This window comes from Dermacentor andersoni, chromosome 6 (genome assembly GCF_023375885.2).
Source record: "Dermacentor andersoni chromosome 6, qqDerAnde1_hic_scaffold, whole genome shotgun sequence".
Classification (NCBI taxonomy): Eukaryota; Metazoa; Arthropoda; class Arachnida; order Ixodida; family Ixodidae; genus Dermacentor; species Dermacentor andersoni.
Genome location: NC_092819.1, coordinates 59777080 through 59790769, shown reverse-complemented (window position 1 = coordinate 59790769; position 13690 = coordinate 59777080). Strand labels below are relative to the sequence as shown.

At 45.6% G+C, this 13690-nt stretch overlaps 1 protein-coding gene across 5 annotated transcripts in view; it reads right to left on the bottom strand.

Annotated features, from left to right (window-relative positions):
• LOC129382503 (uncharacterized) overlaps positions 1 to 13690 on the bottom strand; it is a 204514-nt gene that overhangs the window by 152346 nt on the left and 38478 nt on the right. For 3 of the 5 annotated variants that reach the window (XR_011895170.1, XR_011895171.1, XR_011895172.1), the window contains exon 4: positions 11467 to 11628. The exons of the other annotated variants lie outside the window; for them this stretch is intronic. The gene's annotated coding sequence lies outside the window, so the exon portion shown is untranslated. The remainder of the gene's footprint in view (positions 1 to 11466; positions 11629 to 13690) is intronic. 5 annotated transcript variants of the gene reach the window in all.

The window sequence follows — 13690 nt, the reverse complement described above, 5'->3', positions numbered from 1 at the left end:
TTAAGTGGGCCTGTAAGGTATTTTAAATAAATAAATAAAAAGTTGAGAACGGAGAGTGGACTGGCTTTGTTCAAAAGTAAGAGAACGTTTGCCGAGTGGCGGTGGTGGCGCCTCAGTCGTGAGGCCACCTCGATTACATAAAAGAGAAGGGGGAAATGATCTTCCACAGCAAGGCAAGTCGAGGTAAATTGGCCGGGGCAATGACGGGGACAGCGTAGGGACGGATGGTCCCTGCAAGATCATTGAATAACCTCACTATTGAAGTACACACGCCGCAAAACTATTTCGGATCCTTCTACTATGACAGTTAATAATAACACCGATGTCTGACCTTTTCCCTTTCATCTCAGCTAGCGTGGAAAGCTACACATAAGAGAAACAATGAGGGCAAAGCGCGGGACAAAATTTCTCCTGGCAGCCAAATGGCTCGTCGCAGCACCCCATGGCTGCCGCTGCGCGGTGCTGCCATCTTAGAGGCCACGCACAGCAGACGCAGCTGTGCAAAATGCAAAGATGAATTGATTTTCCTGCGTTTTGAGACCACAGACATACATATTTTTATTTAAATCATCTTATAAATTTTGTATTAGCGAGAATAATTTCGCGATAACGAAATCAGTCAATAGCATTGATGGAACAGCTGCTTTCGATGACGCATTGCATAGTTGACACTAAGGAACTGCGAAAAGCTCTTCTGCGTGTAAGGCAATAATATTTGGCTGACATCTTCATAGCACCATCATTAATGGATAAACCTTTTCTATATGCTATGTGCGAAAAGTGCTTCAAGCGGCCTTCAACATTTTAAGACGCATCTGATCAGGCGCTGTAACTTGTAAAATGGATAACCAGTGCTCTGTTAGTTACAGAATGGGTGCCAGGAAATGGAAAAAAAAATTCGAGGACTTCAGAGAATCAGGTTGTTTGAATTGGAAAACTATGGGAAAGGCCTTAGTCCTGCAATGTTCCACCTTGTTTGAGACCTCTGACGAGAAAGCTGATTAGGTGGCCTAATTATTTGGGCGCCTAGCATTTACTGCATTTCATTTAGCCGTGTCCGCATCTCACATGTCATGCTTGTGGTTTTCTCTTGACCGGCGTCTGGTCTCGAAGAAAAAAATAGCACTTGGGTGGCGATGGTTAGTGACGGGTATGCCTTATAAATAATAATTTAGGAATACACAACGCTTAGTTCTGTAATCATTCTAGGCAACTCAAGAACAGTGCCTTCATGCTCATTTGTCACATTTTTGTTATGCAAGACTCCTTCGCAATGAATTCTGTAAAGCACTGAAACGTGAAGTCCCGGGAATATTTGCAAAAGAACATCAGGCTGCCTAACTCACACATGTGAACATGCCAACGTTGAAGACGCGCCTAGCTGTTAATCACGAATGGCAAGACTTGAAGCATTGTGCGACGTAAGTAGACCCTTCACCGTTTAAATATTTCAAATGGGCAAGTAAATGAGATGGGCGTTACGTGAATGGTGAATAAACATCCAAACATTTTCGTTTGTGTGCTGCGCAGATCAATCTTGCTGCAACTATATGGATCAGAATGCCCTTTTTAAGCTTCTCCACAGAACAGTTGAGAATCTCTTAAACAGTCGATATCTGGAATGCCCGGCTTCTATTCGGTAAGAAAACTCCATATGGCTCTCGGTCAAGTGATCGCTATATTAGGGTGGGCTTCCACGACATATTTTCTGCACTACTTCTAGACATGCCTGTCGAGTATGTTTGATATGCACCTTTGAATCTGCTTACAGAACAACTTGCTCGGCATCACAGGAGCTTATGCCGTAGTCACGCCTATGGAGTCAAACACCTGTGCACTCTTCCTCAGCGACATTAAAGGCCTCCGGACTGCTTGTGCAGCTTAGTTTCCTTTACGATCATGTAACTACATTCAACTTTCTCGTAAGTGTCCTTACGCCAGCTGAACAGGTTCTATTTATAAAAAAGATACCTCCTTGTGTTTTACATTAACATCCCGCATGCATTTCGCTTAAGACGCTTGCAATAGAAATTGCGGAATTGCTTTAGTAGTATAAGAATTAAAGCATTTTGCCTGTGTAAGAAAGGTTGTTAAAAGTCTCAAAGAATACGCCTTTGTAAAAGACCAGTGTATATAAGGAACCGATTACTGTGTTCTTGACCTGTCAAGGGTTTTGCATGAGCGTATACAAAATATTTATGTTATTCTTCAATAATCGCTACGGTAGAACTATGTACTCTCTGTACATTGTCTGACTTCGCCGCCCTGGATGTATTTTGCTCTTTCTTTGTTTTCTTTAAACGATATTAGAATGTGTATGCACAGATTTTCAGGTGCTTTCCAAATTTTAATTGGAATCAATTTTCTTCCAGAAAACAAGCCTCAACCAATCATTTTCTGCATGGTTGGAAAGTATCTTGCCGACAACACATCTCCTCCGGACAGCTTGTGCAGCTTAGTTTCCTTTACGATCCTGGAATTTTGAACAACGCCACCCAAGTTTTCATCACCTCGAACAACCAAGCAGTTTAACTTGTTCCTGCAAAAGATATCCACTGGTTTCTACCCAAAAAGCAAGACTGGACTTTGTGTGAGCAGCGCGTAAGTGTGAGTGACCTTCAAGCGACCTTAAGTTTGTCCCTTGCCGCCGCCACCACCGCGCCTCCTTTAGCGCGCCTCTTCTAAAACGCAGACCATAACATAGGTTGTCATCTGCCTTGCAGACGAAGCCAGCTTTGTCATCTGCATCGCAGGCCGGCAAGTTAGGTGTATGTCGTAAAAAGCCGTTGCTCAAAAAAATACATTTTCGCGCTTAAATATAACCTTTTTGTATGCTCTTGCCTGCTTAGCAGACATGCTGAGCCGTGGTGTATCAAGTATATATTTGGGTAGGCCACCAAAAACCCTTTTTTTGGCCACGAAGTTTTTTTACAAAAGATTATTTACCTGTATTTTTTTTCTGGTGATCCACTGAATTTCATCACTATTGTCATCATCAGCCTACATTATGTCCACTGCAGGACGAAGGCTTCTCTATGCGATCTCACGTCTCCCCTATCCTGCGCCAACCGATTCCAGCAGCCGCCTGCGAATCGCCCCACCAAGCCTTCTGCCGCCCTCGACAGCGATTCCCTTCTCTTGGCACCCATTCTGTAACCTCAGTGGTCCATCGGTTATCTAACCTTACGCATCACATGACCTGCCCAGCTCCATTTATTTCTCTTAATGTCACTTAGAATATCGGTTATCCCTGTTTGCTCTCTGGTCCACGCCGCTCTCTCCCTGTCTCTTAATGTTGTGCCTAACATTCCTCGTTCTATCGCACTTTGCCCGGTCCTTGAGTTGTTTTGGAGCTTCTTCTTTCGAGTTTCTGTTCCATATGTCAGCACCGTTAGAATGCATTGATTGTACACCTTTGTTTTTTATGATATTGGTAAGCTTCCAGTTCGGACCTGACAACGTCTGTCAAATGCGCTCCAAAGCATTTTTATTCTTGGTTAATTTCGTTCTCATGACAAGGGTCCCCTTTGGCTAATTGACCTATATAAACGTACTACTTTACTAAGACGGAAAGTTGGGCCAGTTGCTTGTGATTCATGTCATGGTTATCGACTGGCACCTATATATATGTGTGTGTTAGACATATCTTCAATAAAATATCATTACTCTTTCCGCCCGGCTTCACTGCAGTGGACGACGCTTATATGGCGCCGCACGCCACTGTTTCGGCATTTATCGCCGAGAATGGCTGTGTCAAAGTCGATATACATAAATACAGGGAAAGAGTAGCCACAAGATCTACTGAGATCAGTTTCTTGAAAGGACAGTTGCCCCTCTTTACACAGCCGCAACAATTTAGAAAACACTTCAGACAAATAACTGCTTTTAAAACATGTACACAGAATAATTTCGTAGAGGAACATGAGCATTTTGCAAATTAAAAAGGAAAGCTTAATACAGTGACTACAAGTAAATAAGTACAACATATTTCACAGTAACTGATTTCGCATTGTTGTTCGGCACAACTGTGACACATCTACAAATTTGTTAGTTAAGATTATTATGCAAAGATGCAAAGGTAAAAGTGATTGTTTCACATAGTTTGGCGGAGTACGTACAGGCGAAATATTAGGGCTACACGTAGTGAATACGATAATATTTTCTCTTAATTCTGTAATCTCGCTGTGAAAGGAATTGTTCTATTATGTGGCCGAGCAAAATCGATTTCCGCGATGGGTTAAGTGCTGCCACTTTGACCCAAACAGGACCGCAGGGAGATGTGCTCAACAAACGAGATGAAAGGGAGGGTTGCAGTAGTAATAGGAAAGGGAACAAAGGGAGGCATTGGTGTTGTGTTCGTGTTAGCGGTGGTGTTAAAAAAATAGCAGTAAGAAAAAATGAATAAGGGCTGCAAATGAAGTGCGCCTCGTATTCAAAGTGCTAGATCCTTGAAAATTTTCTGGGACGTTTGCAATTATTGAATTGGGAATACAGTCGGTTTCGATTCGCTTTTGTTGTGCCCTGTACTAGCTTTATTTTAGTAGTTAGACATCTTATGCCGTTGAGGCATAAGATGTCTACATTAACCGCAGTGTTACACAGTTTTTCGCGTACATAGTCATGCCAAGATGAAGTACATGAAAAATATACACCCAGCACTTTCATACCTTCTACTCTTTCGATCAAACTATATTTGGTCTCAATAGTATTGCTTGTCTTTTCGTGGTATCAATAAGAAATTGTACTTTGTCCATTATAATACCAGCGGCATTGTTTCGTCAGATATTCTTTGCATATTGTCGGGTGCCTTACGGGTGATTAATAATGTAGTGTAATCAGCATACCAAATAGATGTTTCATACTGATTTCAGGTGAAAAAGTGCAGGTCATAACGTAAACACAAAATAAGGGGCCCCAAATCCTGCCGTGAAGTATTCTCATCTTTATGGATTTAATATCTGAAGAGAATGCACCTACTGATACGTATTGCGTTTAAGAAGCTAGATCATGCACTGTGCCGTGTACACCGTATGACAACAGTTAATCAAGTAGTAAGTACTTCATGCTGTAAGGAATCAAAAGCGTTTGATAAATCTACGTATACTGCAAGTGCGGTTTCCAAGGACAAGGAACTTCTAAATCGCTTTGGGAAAGGCGGCCAAAATTGATATTGCTTTATAGTATTCCAATGATAGAATAAAAAAGGAATAAAAGCTATTGCTCAATAAATAATTTTTCGCGTTTAAAAGTAACTCATTTCTGTATCTTCTTGGCGGCACAGCAGACATGTAAAGATAACGAATCATGTTTCAGGTGTACTTTTAGGCTGCCCATCAAAGCTGCTTTTTTGACAGTCGAAAGTTTCATGCCGCGTTGCATATTCATCCCCCCGAGCTCATCTGGCCAGGAACACAACTGTACAGTTTGCACACTAGAGGGCAAGGCTAAATCTTATTTATTTCCCATGATTTCTTTCTTCAGTAACGTTCTCTAGTACGATGCGAGTAAATCGTCTGCGCGTGAATAGGTCAGTTGCGCTACATTTGTCACATTCGTATTTTGGAGTAGACGTCATTTTGTCCATCACTAGTTTACGAGACGGACGACATTACGCTAGGAACATCCTTATGCACCATTTTTATAGTAGTAATTTATTCGCACACTTTCTAAGAAGTTTCTAAGGTGTTTCTAAGAAGTCCCATATGGCACGCTGAATGTCGGCGTGTTTAGTAAATATGGCTGGGCGTTATTGCAGACCGGAAAGAATATTTTGAAGCACGACCGAGTGTCTTAATTTCACCCTGCTATATGGCCATTTACGTTCCTGAGAACATTGCTTCTCATAAGAACTAATCGCAACATTGTTCTGTTACAGCAACACCTTGGCTGAAAACACTAAAAAAGCTTGGTTTGAGCTTGACATTTTAATTTCTGGTTTTAAACAAGGAACAAAACCTTAGTGAAGCTGAATATGCGGGCCCCTTAATGGTGAATTGCACGTCCGCCGCGGGCCGGCCTGGCATTACACTATCTTCGGCATCGGCCCACGTCTGGAGAGTGCTTAACGCCGGCTTCACGTCCGCTACGGGTCGGCCCGGTATTGGACTGTCTTTATCAGCCATTGCATGGGGAGTGCTTAACGCCTGCTTCACCTCTGCCGCGGGCTCCTGGTATAGCACTATTTTCGGGATCGGCTTACGTATGGGGAGTGCTTAACGCCTACTTGATGGTGACTATGTGGTCGCTTCCCTCACAGATCTGATCCTCTCGCGCAACATAACTTCCTCACAACATACTGGCTGTTGCCAACAACTGAACGATGCTTCCAGTCGTCAAATCTTAAACTTCGAGCCATGGTCTTCCTCAAGGAACTTCGCTAGCCGAACTGTCACCGGTGCAAGAATGTATAGTGTCTACATTCGCGGCTGACACTGAGACTGTGGCCCAACCTCTCATACAGGCACCAACCAAGGCACTTCTAAAGAAAATGATATCCCCCAACCTCCTCCCAAAGTGAAGCAGTCTGCGCTGTCCTGTTTTCTTACATTGGCGTTTTTGATGTTGCGAACAGTCCACTAGGCTGTACAGATGACGTGGCCCACCGCATTGACACTGGAGACGCCAGCTCCTTCACAAGCACCCTTACCTTACTTACTGAGCACAGAGTCATACAAAAGAAAATGCTTGACAAAGACGTTACAGAGCCTTCCTCTAGCCATTGGGCATCCCCTGTGGAGCTTCTGAAAAAGGACAATAGCTAGTACTTTTACGTCGATTATCGCCATTTCAATTGGGTAATGAAGAAAGATGTGCATCCTCTCCCTCGAATTGATGCGCTCGACTGCCTCCATGGTGCCAGATATTTCCCATCACTAGATTTCTGCTCGGGATATTGGCAAATTGACGTCGATGACCGCAACCGCGTGAAACCGCTTTCATCATACCCGACGGCCTCTAGCAATTTAAGGCCATGCATTTTGGTTTGTGTAACGCACTTCCAACTTCCCAAAGCATGATGGGCCCTCTTCTACGCGGTCTCAAGTGGTTGACCTGCCTTTGTTATCTGCACGACGTCATCGTTTTGTCGCCCAGCTTTGAAAGCCACCTCCCTCGTCTGTCGCCCATTCTCGACATATTTCGGTGGGCTCGCCTCCCACTCAGTTCCTCTAAGAGGACCTTTGGGTGCCACCAAATCAAATTACTTGGACACCTATTTGATGCTTGCGGTGTCGATCCAGACCCTGAAAAAATCCGTGCCGTCCGCGAGTTCCTGTTCTGTGGTCCATGCATGTACTAGGCAGCTTTATTGGACTCTGCTCCTACTTTCGCCGCTTTGTTCTCAACTTCACGGACAATTCACGGACCTCCTCATCAAGGATGCGACCTTTTCTTGGGGCGCGGACCAAGAGATTTCCTTTGCACCGCTCATTTCTGCCCTCACATCAGCACCTCTGCTAGCTTATTTTGACCCAGCTGCTATAGAACAGAGCTTCGCGCCGACGCAAGCCGCCATTGGATAGGTTCTATCCTTGCCCAAACAGAGAACGGAGCTAACTGTATGATAGCGTATGCTAGTAGCCTCCTGTCAGTCGAAAAAGAATTACACCATTACTGAGCAGGAATGCCTAGCTTTGGTCTGGGCTGTCGCGAAATTCCATCCGTACCTATATGAACGGCCGTTAACAGACCATCATGCACTCTGCTGGCTCTCAACATTCAAAGGCCCCACAGCGAGGCTGAGCTGTTGGGCATTACAATTACAGGAGTACACGTTCTCGGTTGTGTAGTAATCTGGCAAATTACACAATGACACCGACTGCCTATCCTGTCACCCCATTGAACCATCCGACTGCATTGAAATAGGTATCGGGGTCTATTTCAAAAGTCGGATGGTTCAATGTGGTGACGGGATAGGCATTCGGTTTCAGTGTGCAGTCGAACGTCATCCCTGTGACCTACGAACAACGTAGAGATCTTCCCTTCTCTCTCTTGTTAACAGTCTGCAATCCGGCACCTTCGACTCCTCATTCATGTTTTTGCTTCACGATAACGTTCTTTAGTGCTGCAGCATGCGCCCCGACGGAGCAGTACTCCTGCTAGTTGTCCAGAGTCATCTACGCAGAGATGTCCTCATCCAGTTTCATGACACCCCAATTTCATGGCAATTAGGCGTCTCCAGAACTTATCGCATACGACGACGTTTCTTCAGGAAGGGCCATTATCGTTCCGTTCCCCACTACGTAATATCTTGTTACCTGTGTCAGCAACGCAAGAAGCCTGTGACCGAATCTACTGGTCTCCTTCAGACAATTGACGTTTCAACCAAACCGTTTTATCGAGTGGCCTGGGAGTGCTCGGCCCTTTTCAAACTGCTTCGAAAGGCAAGAAATGGATTGCAGCCGCTCCAGATTGTACCACGCGATATGCACTTGCTCTAGCGTTGCCAACAAGCTGAGCCACGGACATAACCAACTTTCTACTACGTCACCTACTTCACAGATCGCGGTCGCTGCTTCCTGTCTTGTGTGGTTGACGATCTACTTTGACCATGTGCTACTCATCAACACTTCACCACCTCATATCACCCTCAAAGCAATGGCCTCACCGAACGTCTCACCCATACATTGACCGACATGCTTTCGATGCAGACGTTTCTTATAATAAACACGATTAGGACGTTGCCTTTCCATTCGTCGCATTTGCGTACAACTCATCGCCATCACGATGCTGCCTGCTACCCACCCTTTCTTCTTTGACCGCCATCCCTTATTACCCTTTGGCACCTTGCTGCCTTCTGATCCGGTGTCCTCGCCTACGGCTTCCTATGCGCAAGATCCCATCACACGTACGCTCGTCGTGCGCACAGTAGCCCGCGCTCGCCTCTCGTCATTGCAGACTGCACAAAAATACATTTACGATCGTCGACACTGGGATACTGCTTTTCCACCGGGCTCTCTCGTCCTTCTCTGGCTGCCATCTCGCCGTGAGGGCCTCTGTGAAAAGTTAATGGCGCGGTACGTCGGGCCTTACCACGTGATGCACCAGGTGTCTCCTGTCAGCTATGAGATAACTCCCAAGGTGTCCACTTCATCGACGGCCACACCACGGAATGACATCGTAATGTGTCCCGCCTCAAGCGCTACAACTGTGATAACTTATTTTGACCAGAACCAGCACCGGGTTGATGCTTCACCTGGCGGGGATTATGTCACGAACAGTGGCGAAAAAAAAAAGGCGTTGTAGTGTGGCTGGGTCAGCTTCTCTTGTCGGATTGAAAGACATGCTAAAACCTGTGTGCCCTGTGCACTCTTGACTCGCCAAGTATTAACCGTTTGCTGTCAAATAATTACTCCGCGTCACAATATGTAAAAATTCAAGTCAGCTTCTGGCGCATTAGTACGCGAGAACAGTAGATGAGCAGAGGTTCGAAACCACAGATCCTTATCTGTGGTCTTCACTCTGCAAGAAATGTCCCTTCTATGCAAATGAACCACTCACTTTTGTCACAAACTGCATATTAGCAGGTGATCCGTAAAAAAGTTTCAGTAATGTGGATTCTGGTAAGATACTTTTGCCTACTACGTAGGTGCTGGAAAATAACCTCAACAATGCTTACGAAACTTGAATGCTGAAAACTTTGCTCATCGTATTACTGTTGAAATATATGTGCCTGCTAATATATACCACACCTTTCCATATGTTGTTCTGTCGGGGCCTTGATTACATAAAACCTTACCTTATAACAGGTCATATTTACAGGTGGCTATTGACAAATACAAACTTCTCAAACAACATTTCAGGCAACCGTGATCTCAGGGGGTAAAGTTTTGTTAGGTGGCCCCAGTGCCGCAGTTAATTTTACTGATTCTCACCCACCTTCTTTTAGAGGCGTCATCCAAGGATTCTAGGCTGTGTTTACTTGTAAACTGTGTACTGAGGTGGTTGTACGCATCATGTAGTTGAATAATTATGACAAGGACAATGTTTAACGCAATTCATTCTTTTATGAACCCTACACTCACATTTATTATCGAAACACATGAGGCTGAAAGAGGCCACGGTTCCAGCTGCCTGGTCGGAGGAACTCCTTAGGACCTGCCAAGTAGATGCGTGTGGCCCAGCCTGGTATGCTGCCACAGCAACCATCATAATATATTTACCATATACTCGAAAAGTGTTTGAATGCAAACATTTGCTTTTCTATTATGAACGTACAGCTGATTTGTACCCCAGGTGACGACTTTCAAAGTTGAGTTAACTAGAGCTAATGAGCTGTCATAAGTGTTTCGTAGCATTAAGGCCTGTGATACCTTTGCAAATAATGCAATAATACATATGGGACTATGCGCCACGTTTTCATAATTTGGAGTGGCGATTTCTAGCATTTTTCACAAATCGTAAAACAGTGTTTCATGAGAGAATCTGGTGGAGGTGCTTCACGTTCATGTACCGGAAGCCCCCGACAAGCCGTGACCTAAGCCCGGACCGCAAAGACAACACCGTCTTCCCGGTACATTGAGCAAGCAGCCGGCTACAGCAGCTGCCCCCGGAACTCGGACTTCTACAAAAGAATACTAAGACGATCGTGGCTAAGACAGCCGCAATGGCAGCTGCAGCGTCCCCAATTGTTCTGCAGCAGCCCAGGGAGCCACCGACGTTCCATGGTTCCCCATTCGAGGACAGAGAAAGCTGGCTGGAGACGTATGAGAGCATCGCTACGTATAACAGCTGCAACTGCGACGAGAAGCTGCGACATGTCTATATTGCATTGGAAGACGCCGCCAGGACGTGGTTCGATAATCTAAAAGCCCCCATAACGACACGAGACCTGTTCCCAAGCGGCTTCCTGCAAACATTCCTGCAAAGAGCGCACCCAAGCGCTACTAGAAACCAGAGCACAGCTTTCCAATGAGATCATGGCGATCTTCATGGAGGAGATGGCCTGTCTTTCCCGGCAGCCGACGCCGGAGGAGAAGGCTTCACGTGGACACGCGGACACGAACTATCCTGAGGGAAGCAGCCCTTAACGCCTTCGCTGTAGAAATTCGGTGCTGCGTCCGGCGCCTTCGAATAGCCAACGGACGGAGCATCGCGTGCTCTCGTTCGAAGCGAAGGACGAGAAAGATCGATCGCGTTCTCCACGTGGGCACGAGCGCGCACGTCGAAGAACAGCACGCGCACCATCATCTTCTGTCATCGCAACCCGATTCAAATTTCATAGAATTCTACGAAATGATTCGTGCTATGTCAGCGCCTGCGTCAGGAACGTGTATTTGTTGTAGCTGCGCCTTTCGCTGCTGCCCGAAGCTGATACCTGTGCTGGTCTGTACGGTCTGCTAACCGAAAAGCAGAGAGAGTCCCCGTTTCGAATAAACGCTAGGTTGCGTCTATTCCTGCCATGTCTAAGCCACTGTCCGTGAAATCCACGCGGTAACTGCGAAAGAAATTGCAAAACATCCGGCTTACCCTTCGGTGCAGGTGGCTCGCTCAGCATATCCGCGGAGGCGGCTGGCTCGACGGTAGCCTGGAACGAAGTGGTGGCACCTCCCACCTTGGGTCCAGCTAGCGAGCAAGCACGAAGTGGGGCACCACGCGGCGTGGCATCGCGCGCGCATCTTCATCATTTAACTGCGAATGCAATGTTTGAGAAAGATAATTATCGGTGGTCTTGGATGTGAATGTGTAATTTCTACAGCGTTTAAGCCAACACGAGAGTGCGAATTGATGTTAGACATTACCTTGCGTGCACCACTGCTGTTCGTGTACGTAGTCCTCTGAACACACAGGAAAATGTTCGTGATTGTCGCGATATTCTTAAATCTCTTTTGGCCGCCCCACATTCAGCGTTTTTAGCGACGTTTTCTGGCGCGGTAGAAATTAATTCGAGGTCCACCAATACTGAGTGTTTGATCATATCGTGCTTGTGTCAGCGTAATTCCCGTGACATCCGCGTAGCATAGGGCATGCTACCCCTTTACATGTTCTCATAACGAAGATGAGCGACCCCCTAACACCAGCTTTCCTTACTTTCAGTGGCCTATCGTTGATATCTGACTTTACGAAACGGTGGCACTGCTGAATAGATCGCGCACTTTTTTCAGCATAAGCAAGAAAGGCAACCAAGACCCTCACCACCTATGCTTTCGCATGTCTCGTTAGGTGCAGCCTGAGACACGGAAGGAGCCGCAAAGAAAATGTGAACAGAATAATAAGATAAGCCTTACTAACAATCTCTTATAACGCTCTCTACTAACATATATGGCCTTGTTTAGTGATCTGTAGAGGCCCCAACCTTAAAATGACTTGCTGACAAAGGCACGTGTGCTAATTAATTTTGTTTCCTTTATCATCTAATTGCGTGAAGCACGCTTTGGCCCAGTGGCCCACAAACACAGGAAAAATAATATGCACAGCACTTCTTGCATATCATTCGTGCACATCTTATGCTACACAATGTTTCCAAAACCTTCGTGTGTTTCTTTGAGTCCGCGCATAATACTCCGTATACGCAACGCATTCAAACATTTCGCTTCGCGATATTCGCCAAACGATGTCTTAATACTGACACTACACCTTTGTAAAAGAGGCATAAATTCGAGAAGCTTGGAAAAATGCAACAAAGGAATGCTGAATATCAAAGCTAAGTTCATTAAATGCTGCTCATCGTATAACGCAAAAAACATGCGAGTATCTCGACAAATGCATATGCTCGAGATTCCGGTTTAAAGTCAATGATTGTATGTTTATAACCGAACTGATGTAGGCGTCTGTGAACAAACACAATGAACCACTTTAGCTGCCCATCTATTTAGGTAAACCATCCTGTCGTCAAGGAGAACATTGTATAAAATGCCCTAGGGTTGAAAATTCCGCGAGCATACAATCATCGCGGCCGTTAGGGGTTTGCCCATCCGGCAGTTTCAAGGTTTATATATCTCTGCCATCCGACTCGCTGGCATTTGGAAAACAATGAAACACCTCACGACACTTCCAGTTTATGAATGTTCAGAACAATACCGAACGATGCTATCGAGATTTCTTTTTGTAGCCCTGCTCGTGCGACATCAGAAGGCGGTTTCACAAACGACCGATCAACGACGCCGATGTTCTGGTTTCGAAATTCGAACGTACAGGCACCGGAACGGCGCGACCACAGTGCCGCGTCCGTTTCACAATCCCAAAATAATGGTTTCTTGCGCGCAGTCATAGCTGCCGTCGTGAGGTTGAAAGGAACTTCCGGTCAGTGTACTGCATACGAACACAAAGCCCGCTCTTGAGCTGTTTCGATGTGACAGAAGTCTCTTTCCCACATTTCTAGATAAGAGAAAGGCGCATAATTGCCCAAGAATAATGGTTGGAACTTTCCGATATTGTGACGAGGTACGTCGGCTCTACATTGAAAAGTGGTGTCCGAAATGATGACCACCGCACTTACCGACCCCAATGCAGAACAGCGCGCGGCGATTCCTTTCTCTGTGGCCTGTGCAATCTTGGAGACGACTTTCATGGTGAAGTGTTGTCGGATACGCTGCCCACCTATTAGACATTGCGTGACGTAATGCTGCGGCCATGACTGTAGAGTTCGTTCCAGTCGCTTCCTTGTCGCACTCCAACCACCATCAACCTTGTTTCGGCGTTTTGCCAGGCCAGCTCCAAAAGTGACGAAACGCGAGAAAGAACTGTTCATCGG